This window comes from Arvicanthis niloticus, chromosome 3 (assembly GCF_011762505.2).
Source record: "Arvicanthis niloticus isolate mArvNil1 chromosome 3, mArvNil1.pat.X, whole genome shotgun sequence".
Taxonomy (NCBI): Eukaryota; Metazoa; Chordata; class Mammalia; order Rodentia; family Muridae; genus Arvicanthis; species Arvicanthis niloticus.
Window position 1 is genome coordinate 130,810,354 of NC_047660.1, and position 10,992 is coordinate 130,821,345.

Below are 10,992 nucleotides of genomic sequence, written 5' to 3' on the forward strand. Positions count from 1 at the left end.
TGATATTTTGTCTGATAAGTAAACATTTTATTTCTAACCTTTAGATCAATTAAAGGTGAGGATTCTGAAAATTAAGAGTTCTCAGGATGTCCTTTTCTTAATTCACATACTGAGTTGTCAGATTGTAGATCTGTGGAAGCCATCAATAACAGTATTAGATATTCTTTTTGTTATGAGATGCAGATAAGCTTATTTTACTGTTCTTTATTATATTGTGTTTGAAATTTTCAAGCCTAGTCTTCCTGATAAAATTTAAATACAAACATTGGTCATTGTGTTTGTAATCTACTTTTATTAGTGTGAATCTGATAACATTTTAATTTTAGGAATAATATACTTATCAGTCAGTTCTTTGTGGGTGGGCCTGGTAGATGTTTTTGATGATATGAACAATGAGGTGCAATTATCCTGCTTCTGTAATTATAGTCAAAATATGGTTACTGATCTCTGTAAAATGGAGTTATCTTGTAAGCACATTTCAAATACCATTATGTAGTGATTTATTGTCTGCTATAAATCCAGAGTATCATTAAAGAGTATTTTTGAAAACTTACATTCAAAAATTGGGATACCACAAGAAAAGTAAAAAACTAATTCTTAAATGAATGTGGTCTACTAAAATTAACTCAACAATATATAAATGACTTATACTGACACATAAGAGATTATATGTGCAGTTTTAGCCCAGGTGACTCATATACACAGATGATCCTATATTTTGTTGCTCATATACCTGACTCCAGAAGAAGGCAGCTAGTAGTAGATATCAATAAATATATTACTTACTCAGAATAATGAAGAATCACAGTGCATTGTAATTCTCTTAATTTTCTGTTATATATATTTATGTGTGTATGTATACGTATGTATAAATACAAATTAAAATATTTTGGATTTATAATTTTATAGAGAGTATATAATAATATATTGTTACATATGTATACATATATAAATATATATCTATTGATCATCTCTACATATTCATGAATATTTTCAAGTATATATGTATGTATGTATTAACTTCTAACATAAACAGTATACTTTGAGCTCATGAGAACACTGATTGGCTTAGCTGTCTTAGAAGTAATAATTACATTGTTAATACCAGATAAATGCCCAGACTATGAATTTCCTTTTTTTTTTTTTCTTTTTCAAGACAGGGTTTCTCTGTGTAGCCCTGGCTGTCCTGTAACTCAATCTGTAGACCAAGCTGGCCTCGAACTCAGAAATCTGCCTGCCTCTGCCTCCCAAGTTCTGGAATTAAAAACATGTGCCACCACCGCCTGGCCAGACTATGAATTTCTATTGCAAGTTCAGTGAGTGAATAAATTGCTCAATTAATTTTATTTACTTTATTACAGAAATAATGCATATGTGTGTATGTGCATGGGTGTGAACATGCATGCATGTGTGTTTGTGTGTGCATATGTACAAGAGGGTTTTGATGACATTGACAATCTCTAAATTCTTTAAAATTAATGAGGGAATAGAATAGATGACCAATGGTATTTTTACATTTGGCAAATGTTTGGATCCTACATAGAACTTTGAATATTTGTCTTTTTGTATTTCCTCACTTCATTGTTTCATTCTAAACTTTTACTCGATATATTGTTTCATCAGAGTATGTGATAAATCTAAAGGTATTCTATCTCAAGGGACAAGAAACAATCTCAAATTGGATTAAAAGTTAATGAAATATTTTACAACTACATTTTACCAAACCATTTGCAAGTTGCATCTGAGCAGCTCAATAATTTTAAAACCTCTCTTCTCATCTCAGTCAGTGAAAGGCCATGAAAAAGTTCTAATTTTATGATCCAGAAAGTCACATGCAAATGAGAAAAAATAGGCTATAAAAGGAAGATACCATACAACTGGCATAATGGCCTGTAATCTGCTAAATACAGCTGTTTCAACATGTGCTATGATTGTGGAGCAGAACAAACATGTTAGGCTTTGTCGTTCATTAAATACCTTATAAACAATTGGACTAATTTGGACAAGGCTAATGGATCACTGCAAATGACACTCTTGTAAAAGGTTGGTGAATATGCAATGCAAATTGGATAGAAATCCTAAGCTTAAACATGTGGCCAATTTTAAAATGTCTAGAATAAAAAGACTACTTTAATATTCCAATGGGATTTAAAGTTATTACTATCATAAATAATACTATACTTTTAAATAAAGGTAATCACTCTTATGGTTTGTTTCTGCCATTTCTACCAAAATAAAACCATGTCTTAGAATATTCCATCTAAATAGTACATATTTTTGTAGAAAATATATCACATTTATTTTTTGAAACTATCAGATCAAACGATCAATTTTTTTTGAAACAAAGAACATAACCAAGTTATTTTAGTGTGTCTGGGAAGAATGACAATGAAGGGTAATTTATTAGTAATGAACAGAAGTATTTTTTAAATTATCTATTAAAATCCACAAGATTTTGCTCAATATAGGTACAATATTTGTATGACTTCAAAGTAATAAACAATAAATAACAAAACTAGACTATATATAGAGAGTATATATATTGTGAGTTTTCACAATAGTAATTTTAGAGTAATGTAGGGAAAAGATGCAGAGTGGATCAACAAGTTTTGATATAACATGCAGGTGTGGCAGCTGCGGCTACAGCGGCTCATCAAAGGCCTTCTCTGCAGTTCCCCGTGGTGGGCCCCAAAAGACATGAGGAAGTCCCTGGTTTTTACAGGCTTTATTTTCATGAAAGATGGTAGTTGAATCTGGATGCACCAAGTAAAACTCAAGGCATACCTGAGTTAAATAGGGAGGGAGGGGTAAGGGAGGAGGTTCTGAGAAAGAATGCTTAATTGGCTACCCCATGGCCTTCAGGTATCTCATTAGTATGTAAATCTCTTGAGGCTGAGGCCTGTAGTCACACCCTCTACCTGTGCTGGGTGACACAAACCTCTCTTAGGGAGGGTCTATAAATCGTGGGTCAATTGTGCGCCAAGGGCATGGGGTCTGGGGGCAAGGCTGAACACCTGCCATTGTCCCTCTAGGGTCCAGGGTTTGAGGCCTGTGCCCAGCCAGGAACCAAACTATCCTTACACAGCCCCACAATAACAAATCTAAGCAAAACATTAAGTTGATGTTTGTCAACTGGAAAGACAGTTTTTGATAAATATGTGTAAATCATTAGCAGACATACCTGAGCCAGATATATACACACACGCACATATACACATAAACACACATAATAATAATAATCATAATCATAATAAAAAACAAAACAAGAACAAGTGCTAAAAGAGACTGGAAAAAAAAATCTCAGGACAAATTGATTAAGAACAACTACATAAGTATTTATTTTGGAGAAAGGTAGTTTGTTAGAAAAGGACATGGTTTGGTATAGCAGAAACACAACGATTGTAGTATAACAGAAAGCAGAAGGGAAATATCCTGAGCAAAGTGAGCAGGATGTCTACAGTTCTATTTAACATAGTTGAGAGTGCAGCACTGCTCACTAGGTATGGACAACTTAAAGTAAGTTGTGAGGGACGAAGCATAATCAAATTCTATGTGGTGGTTTGAAATGAAATGGCCTTCATAGATGAAGGAACTAAGATAGCAGAATAAAACTCCATTTTGTTCTTATGACTCCATTCTAAGTTAACTTGCTCTTAAAGAGACTTGGCTCCCTCCTTTGAGGTCTGAGAAAAATCATGAAATGTTCCTGCCAGTTGCAAAATAGACATAGCAGCTGCAGCTGGCTGATAACAACAAAGTGGGCTAAGAAAACATAAGTCTTTGCCAGGTTAAGGTGTTAGGTTTTTATGTATTCTCCCTCCTTGTGGTTTAACCAGGTGCTGTAAACCAATTAGCTTAAAGGCCAACATTCCTTTACCCTCTCATGTAATGCCAAGGCTTGGAAAATCCCTGCTTGCAGTTTTTTCTTTATAAACCCCCTTCACTTAGACCTGGGGTCACTCTCCTTCCTGTTCCATGAAGAAGGTTGGTGGCTCTCGAGCTTGTGTAAAGACCTTCATGTGATTACATCAGAGTTGTGATTCCTGCTGGTCTCTTTGGGGTTTGTACAACCTGGGCAAAATAGGCTCATAGGGACTGGGACTATTTGGAGGTTTGACATTATTAGAGTAGCTCTTGTCTTGTTGGAGGAAATGTGTCACATATATTTATTTACTTGTTTATTTGTACACAAAACGCTGTCCTCCTCCAGGTTCCCAACTCACAGAATCCCTCCCTTTTCCCTTCTCTTCTGAGAGGCAACCCACTGGTGCCTTAAGTTTCTGCAGGATTAGCCACATCCTCTCCCACTGAGGCCAATAAAGGAAACCCAGTTGGAGAATAGATTCCACAGTTAGGTCACTGCTTTAGGGATAGCCCCTGCTCCAGTTGTTAAGAGCTGGGAACTGAGCTGCACATCTACTACATATATGCCAGTGGACTCAGTACAACCCATGTACGCTTTTTGGTTGGTTGCTGGGGTCCAGCCTCCATACAAGTTGGAGGTCATCAAGGGCTAAGAATACTTGGTAGGGGAATAAGAAAACACATCAATTGAGAAAACTGACAGGCTTGTTCATTTCCATGAGAACTCTCCGAACTCAGGAGTCAGAATGCCCATATAGACTTGACTCAGTCCCAGTCTTATATTAAAATCACGCAAAGAAGTTGAATTACAATGTTCACAAGGGGGTGAGTAAATGCTTCTCTATTTTTCCATGACAACACTTTTTTTTTTTTTTTTTTTTTTTTTTTTTTGGTGATACAGAGTAGTACAGATTTAGAACAGAATGAAAGGGAACTATAAAATCTCAAATATAAAAGCTTTGCAGCAAGCACAATTTTATATCTCCCAACCAGTAATCTCCAGTGATTGGGACAGTGTTGGGGACAGCAGTATTGTGGTTACAAAATCAGTATCTTTCAGATATGTGTGAGACAGTATTGTTTCATAAAAGGGCAAACATGAGGTCATACTGCTAGCCTTGCAGTCTTCAGGACCCCATCTGTCTGTCTACAAAAAAAATGCTTACTTAACCTGTATAAAATATTCCTAGGGGGCTTCCACCATCATCTCTGAACCTAAGGAACCCACTGCTGACTTTCTGGGAAATATCTATATGTTACTTCATTCTCACTTTTGTAATAAAAATGTCCTGTTTTATTATACAGAATTGGGACTAAGACTGGGGGATCAGCCACAGATTTACTCATCTCTGCCCGTGTCTCTAGGTTACTTTCATTTCAACTTTGAGCTAGTGACCTTAATATACATTTCTTTTGATTTCATGATCAGCTTTCATTTTAATGTTATTAGTAACATCCAATTCCTGAATATTAAGCGGGCTCCTACTAGGCCTTGCCAGCCACCAAATACTGGTTTAATCAAGGAAGGAGGAAAGAGAAGAAACAGTAAAAAGACATGGAGAATAATAAGTACTAAGAATAGATGAAGAAATGACATCATAAGGTGCTTGTGCCAAAGAAGCAGGCCTTGGGACATCTCTTTATTTATATTGGGGCCCACAAGAGGCCATAACCATGTGCTCTGAAACACAGTATCCCTGGCAGGGTTTTCTTTCTTGTCATCATGGGTCTCAGGTATCTTGAGTTTAGTATGGAGAGTTCCCACCAGTTGTTGTCTCAGTCTTTGAGAGCTCTCACAGGTTCAAGTGAGTTGACTCTGTTCATTTTCTTGTGGAGTTGCCTTTCCCTTCAACATTTACCTCAACTATTTCATAAGAATCCTGAGCTCCATCTAATATTTGGCTGTGGGTATCTGCAACTATTTCAGTCTGCTGATGGGTAGAGCCTCACAGATGACAGTCATGCTAGGTTCCTGCCTGCGAGCATAACATAGTATCACTAATAGTGTAGGGGATTGGTGTTTGCCCATTGGATGGGTCTCAAGTTGAATTAGTTATTGGATGGTTGGCCATTTTTTCAGTCTCTTCTCCATCTTTGTCCCTGATTTTTTGTTGTTGTTGTTGTTTTGTTTTGTTTTTCGAGATAGGGTTTCTCTGTTTAGCCCAGGCTGACCTGGAACTCACTCTGTAGACCAGGCTGGCCTCAAACTCAGAAATCTGCCTACTTCTGCCTCCCAAGTGCTGGGATTAAAGGCATGCGCCACCACCGCCCAGCCTGAATTTTTTTAATTTGGACAAATTTGGGGTTGACAGTTTTGTGTCTGGGTTGTTGTCCTTATCCCTCTACTGGGAGTCCTGCCTGACTATAAGAGGTGGCCTTTTTGGGTTCCACATATCCAATGTTAGGCATCTCAGCTAAGGTCAATTACATTGACTCCTCAGAATTTCCCATTCCAGGCCTCTGGTAATTCCTAGAGATTCCTCACACAGGATATACCCCAGCAGCTGAAGATTTTCATTCATTCTTCTGTCTCTCTCTGCTGTGTCTCCAAACACTTGCTCCTGCTCCTGCCCCTCCACAATTCCCCTACTACTTCCCTCTCCTGTCCAGTTCCATTCATCCATCTGCCTCCTATGGATATTTTATTCCCACTTCTAAGCAAGAGTGAAGCATCCTCACTTGTTTTTAACTTCTTTGGGTCTTTGGGACATATCATAGATATCCTGGGCTTTATGGCTAATATTCACTTATTGGTGTGCAAATATTGTGTGTGTCCTTTAGGTCTGGATTACCGCACTCAGGAGGATATTTTATAGTTCCATTTATTTGTCAGAAAAAAAATGTGGTATCCTTGTTTTAATAGCTGAATAGTATTTCATTTTGTAAATGAACCTCAATTTCTGTATCCATTTGTTGGTTGATCGACATCTATGTTGTTTCCAGTTTCTGGCTATTATAAATAAAGCTGCTAATGACCATAGTGGAGCATGTGTCCTTGTTATATAGTGGATCATTTTTGAGTACATGCCCAGGAGCAACATAGCTGGTGGATCTATTTCCAATTAAAAAAAAAAAAAAAACAGCAGATTGATTTTCAGAGTGGTTGTACATGTTGGCTATACAACCAATAATGGTGTAGTGTTCACCTTTCTCGACAACCTTGCCAGTACGTTTGGTTACTTGAGTTTTTTAGTTTACTCATTCTGATTTGTGTAAGGTGGAATCTCAGGGTCATTTTCATTTCCCTCATGACTTAAGATGCTGAACATTTCTTTAAGTGCTTCTCAGCCATTGGAGATTCCCCTGTTGAGAAATCTGTTTAGCTTTGTACCCCATTTTCTAATTGGTGTTTTGGTTATTTGGAGTCTAAGTTAATGATTTCTTTATACACTTTGGATAGTAGCCCTCTGGTGGATGTAGGGTTAGTAAAGATCTTTTCCTAATCTATAGGCTGCCATTTTGTCCTATTGACAGTGTCTTATTCTTACACAAGATTTTTATTTTTATGAGGGTCCATTTATCAAATGTTGATCTTGGAGCCTTAGCAATTGGCATTCATTTCAGGAAATTGTCCCCTGTACCAATACATTCAAGGTTATTTCTCAATTTCTCCACAATTAGATTTAGTGTATCCTATTATGTGTTGATGTCCTTGATCCACATGGACTTGAGTTTTGTGCAGGGTGATAAATATGGGTCTATTTGTATTCTTCTACATGCAGACATCCTGTTAAACCAGTAACATTTGTTTAAGATGCTTAAGCATTTTTTTCCACTGCATGATTTGTCTTCTTTGTCAAAAATCAAATGTTCATTTGGGTTAATTTCTTGGTCTTCAATATCATTCCATTTTTCAATCTGTCTGTTTCTGTACCAATACCATGAAGTTTTCCTATCACTATTATTCTGTCCTACATCTTGAGATCAGGGATAGCAATTCCTCCAGAAATATTTTATTGTCAGAATTGTTTTAGTTATCCTTGTTTGTTGTTGCTGTTGCTGTTGTTTGTTTGTTTTTTGAAGTTGAGATTGCTCTTTCAATCTGTAAAACTTACTGGAATTTTGATCAGAATTTCATTTAATTTGTAGATTACTTTTGGTAAGTTGGCCATTTTCACTGTTAGTTCAACTAATAATCCATGAGTGTAGGAGGTCTTTCCATCTTTTGATATCTTCTTCATTTATTCTTCATGTACTTGAAGTTCTCATCATACAGACCTTTCACTTTCTTGGTTAGAGTTATGCCAAAATATTTTATATTATTTGTGACTATTATGAAGGGTGTCATTTCCCTAATTTCTTTCTCAGTCCCCCTATCCTTTGAGTAGAGGAAGGCTACTGATTTGTTAGAGTTAATTTTATATCCAGCAACTTTGCTGAAGTTGTTTATCAACTATTGGAATTCACTATAATATCATCTGTAAATAGTGATATCTTAACTTCCCCCTTTCCAATTTGTATCCCTTTGATCACATTTGTTGCCTAATTGCTCTGTCTAGAACTTCAAGTACTATATTATATAGATAGGGGGAGAGTGGGCAGCCTTGCCTTGTTCCTGATTTTAAAGGGATTGCTTTGAGTTTCTTTCCATTTAGTTTGAAGTCAACTATTGTTTTGCTCTATATTGCTTTTATTATGTTTAGATATGGAACTTGATTTTCTAATCTCTACAATACATTTAACATGAAGGCAAGTTTTATTTTGTCAAAGGATTTTTCAGCATCTAATGAGATGATCAGGTGTTTTTTTTTTTTTTTCATTGAGTTTGTTTCTATAGTGGATTGCATTGATGGATAAAATGCAAGCAGTTACTTCAGTGTTCTTTCATCTGTTGAACCTTGCTTTGTGCCCTGTAATAAGGTAAGTTTTGCAGAAGATTCTGTGAGGTGCTGAGAAGCAAGTATTTGCTTTTGTTTTGGGGTAAGATGTTCTGTAGATATCTGTTACATTCACTTGGTTCATAATATCTGTTACTTTCATTGTTTCTCTTTTGATGACCAGTCCATTGGTGAGAGTGAAATATTGAAGTCTGATACTATTGTGTGGTTCAATGAATGCTTTGAGGTTTAGTAATGTTTTTTTATACATACAGGTGCCTTTGCATTTGGGGCACAGGTTTTCTGAATTGAGATGTCATCTTGGTGTTTTTTGTAGGAAGCCACTGTTAACGGTGGTATAATCTGCCATCCCAAGATGGCGCTGGCCTCGTGTCTTCCCACTTGTAAACAATTGACTGCGCAGTTGCAAAAGGCAAAAGGCGCACCAAAGTCACCAGCCAATCCTGAGGCATAATATTGGGTGGTGAGTGAACAGCCAATCAGAAGTGAATACGTCACTCTAGGCTGTATTTAAGCTAGGCCCCTTCCACGTCTCAGCCCTTCTGCGTCTTTCTGCTTTACCGTGACAAGAAGTAAAGTCCTCATTTTGCAGTAACTACCCGAATACTGTCTCTCGTGTTTCTCTTCCACGGGCGTGGGGCGACACGGGAGGCGCGTGTTATATCTGGTGCCGAAACCCGGGGATTTCAAGGCGTTGCGGAAGGCCCCTGAGACTCGAGGAGGGTTAAAAGACTGCAGGTTTCGAGGTACACCTTTGGAAGATATGCCTGGGGTGGCATTTGTGGCAAGTGGATTTAAACTCACCGCTGCCGCTCCACTAGCTAGCCTCTTGCTTGCATTGCATTTGTTTTTAACTTATGTGTGTTGTGAGAAAAGGGGCCACTCTAGCATACCAGAACCAGGGTGTGTTAGCCGGCAACAGGCAAAAAGGCCTGGTCATAGGATAGAATACTCAAAGGGAACAAGGACTACTGCAGAGTCCATTAAGCTAATGAAACCTTCACCGGCTGGTGAAGAGAAACGGGAGTTCGGGCAGAACAGGGGAGCGTGGCGCGAAAGGCAGACAGAGGAGAGAGATAGTCTGCCATGGAAAGCGCAGCGGACACACAGGGAGTGTCCCGCGAGCTCAGAGCAAACAATGCCAGTGATAGAACAGATGATCTTTGAAAATGCCACAGCTAAATGCCGTACAGCCATTGCCCCTCGTAAGAACAAAAGGCTACAAGATTGGCTAAGGGCTTGCTGTGGCCCAGGGAGGGGGGCTGTTTGTGCTTATTCCACAGGTGAAAACAATTCAATTTGGGTCCCTACTCACCTGGTGCAGATTGTGAAGAATGAAGCTAGGTTGCAAGATTATAGCTCTGAGTCTCCTGATACTGAAGTTCCATTTGGCGATAAGTATACCGCTGTGGGCCATAGTCAGATCTTGAACTGTTCTCTTGCCAGTGCATTCAAATGCTGAAGTACTGCCTAGTTCAAAGCTATAGAGAGTTACTTGGTTGCCCTGGCCTCAGGCGCATCTGCCGAAAGCCTAGGTCATAAATGCTACAAGCTTTCCATTAGATTTTACACTTTGTTTTGTGGCAGCAAACTTTATAACATAAAGGTAATCCACTTGGTGTTAATTTGAGAAAAAATAGATTGCTTACATCGTTAAAGATTGGTTTTTTGATTTGCCTATGTTTATAGAGAAAAGATACAAAACGTGTCTTTTAAGGTTTACAGTTTAAATTTAAGGTTCAAAGCTAAAACCAAAACCGCACAATTCGGCATAGCCAAACCTCAGAGAACAGGCCTGAGGGAGATTAAGTGCATTTACATTTGAATTAAGACAAGGCAGACTGCAGCTGTAGAAGCTCAGGTGTTTAGCATTCCCTTTTGTTCTGAGTCTTTAGACTTGGCCCTAGAAATGTGCTTACCGGAATTTGTCTTTTGTCCTCATTGTTTCTTGTGAGAGGAGGGGTAAACCTAGACCCAAAGACTTTACCACAGTCTGTGGGCTAAAAGTTATGTTTATGCTACAGAAATTAAAATTATGCCTGCTTCCCTACATGAGTATAGCTGTGCCTGCTGATAGAGTATGGTTCAGGTTGTTTTAATTCCTCTGTATTTGGAGTTGTTGAGGATGAGATGCTTTAGATTCCTTTAATGTGTGTAACAATTATTAGAGAATAAGATTGGCCTTTTATCCGATATATTCATTGGATAAAAAAGATTGGTTATTAAATTAATCCACAATAAAGTTCAAATTTAAGATTTATACAGCCTAACTTGCCTTCTCCAGCTGCCA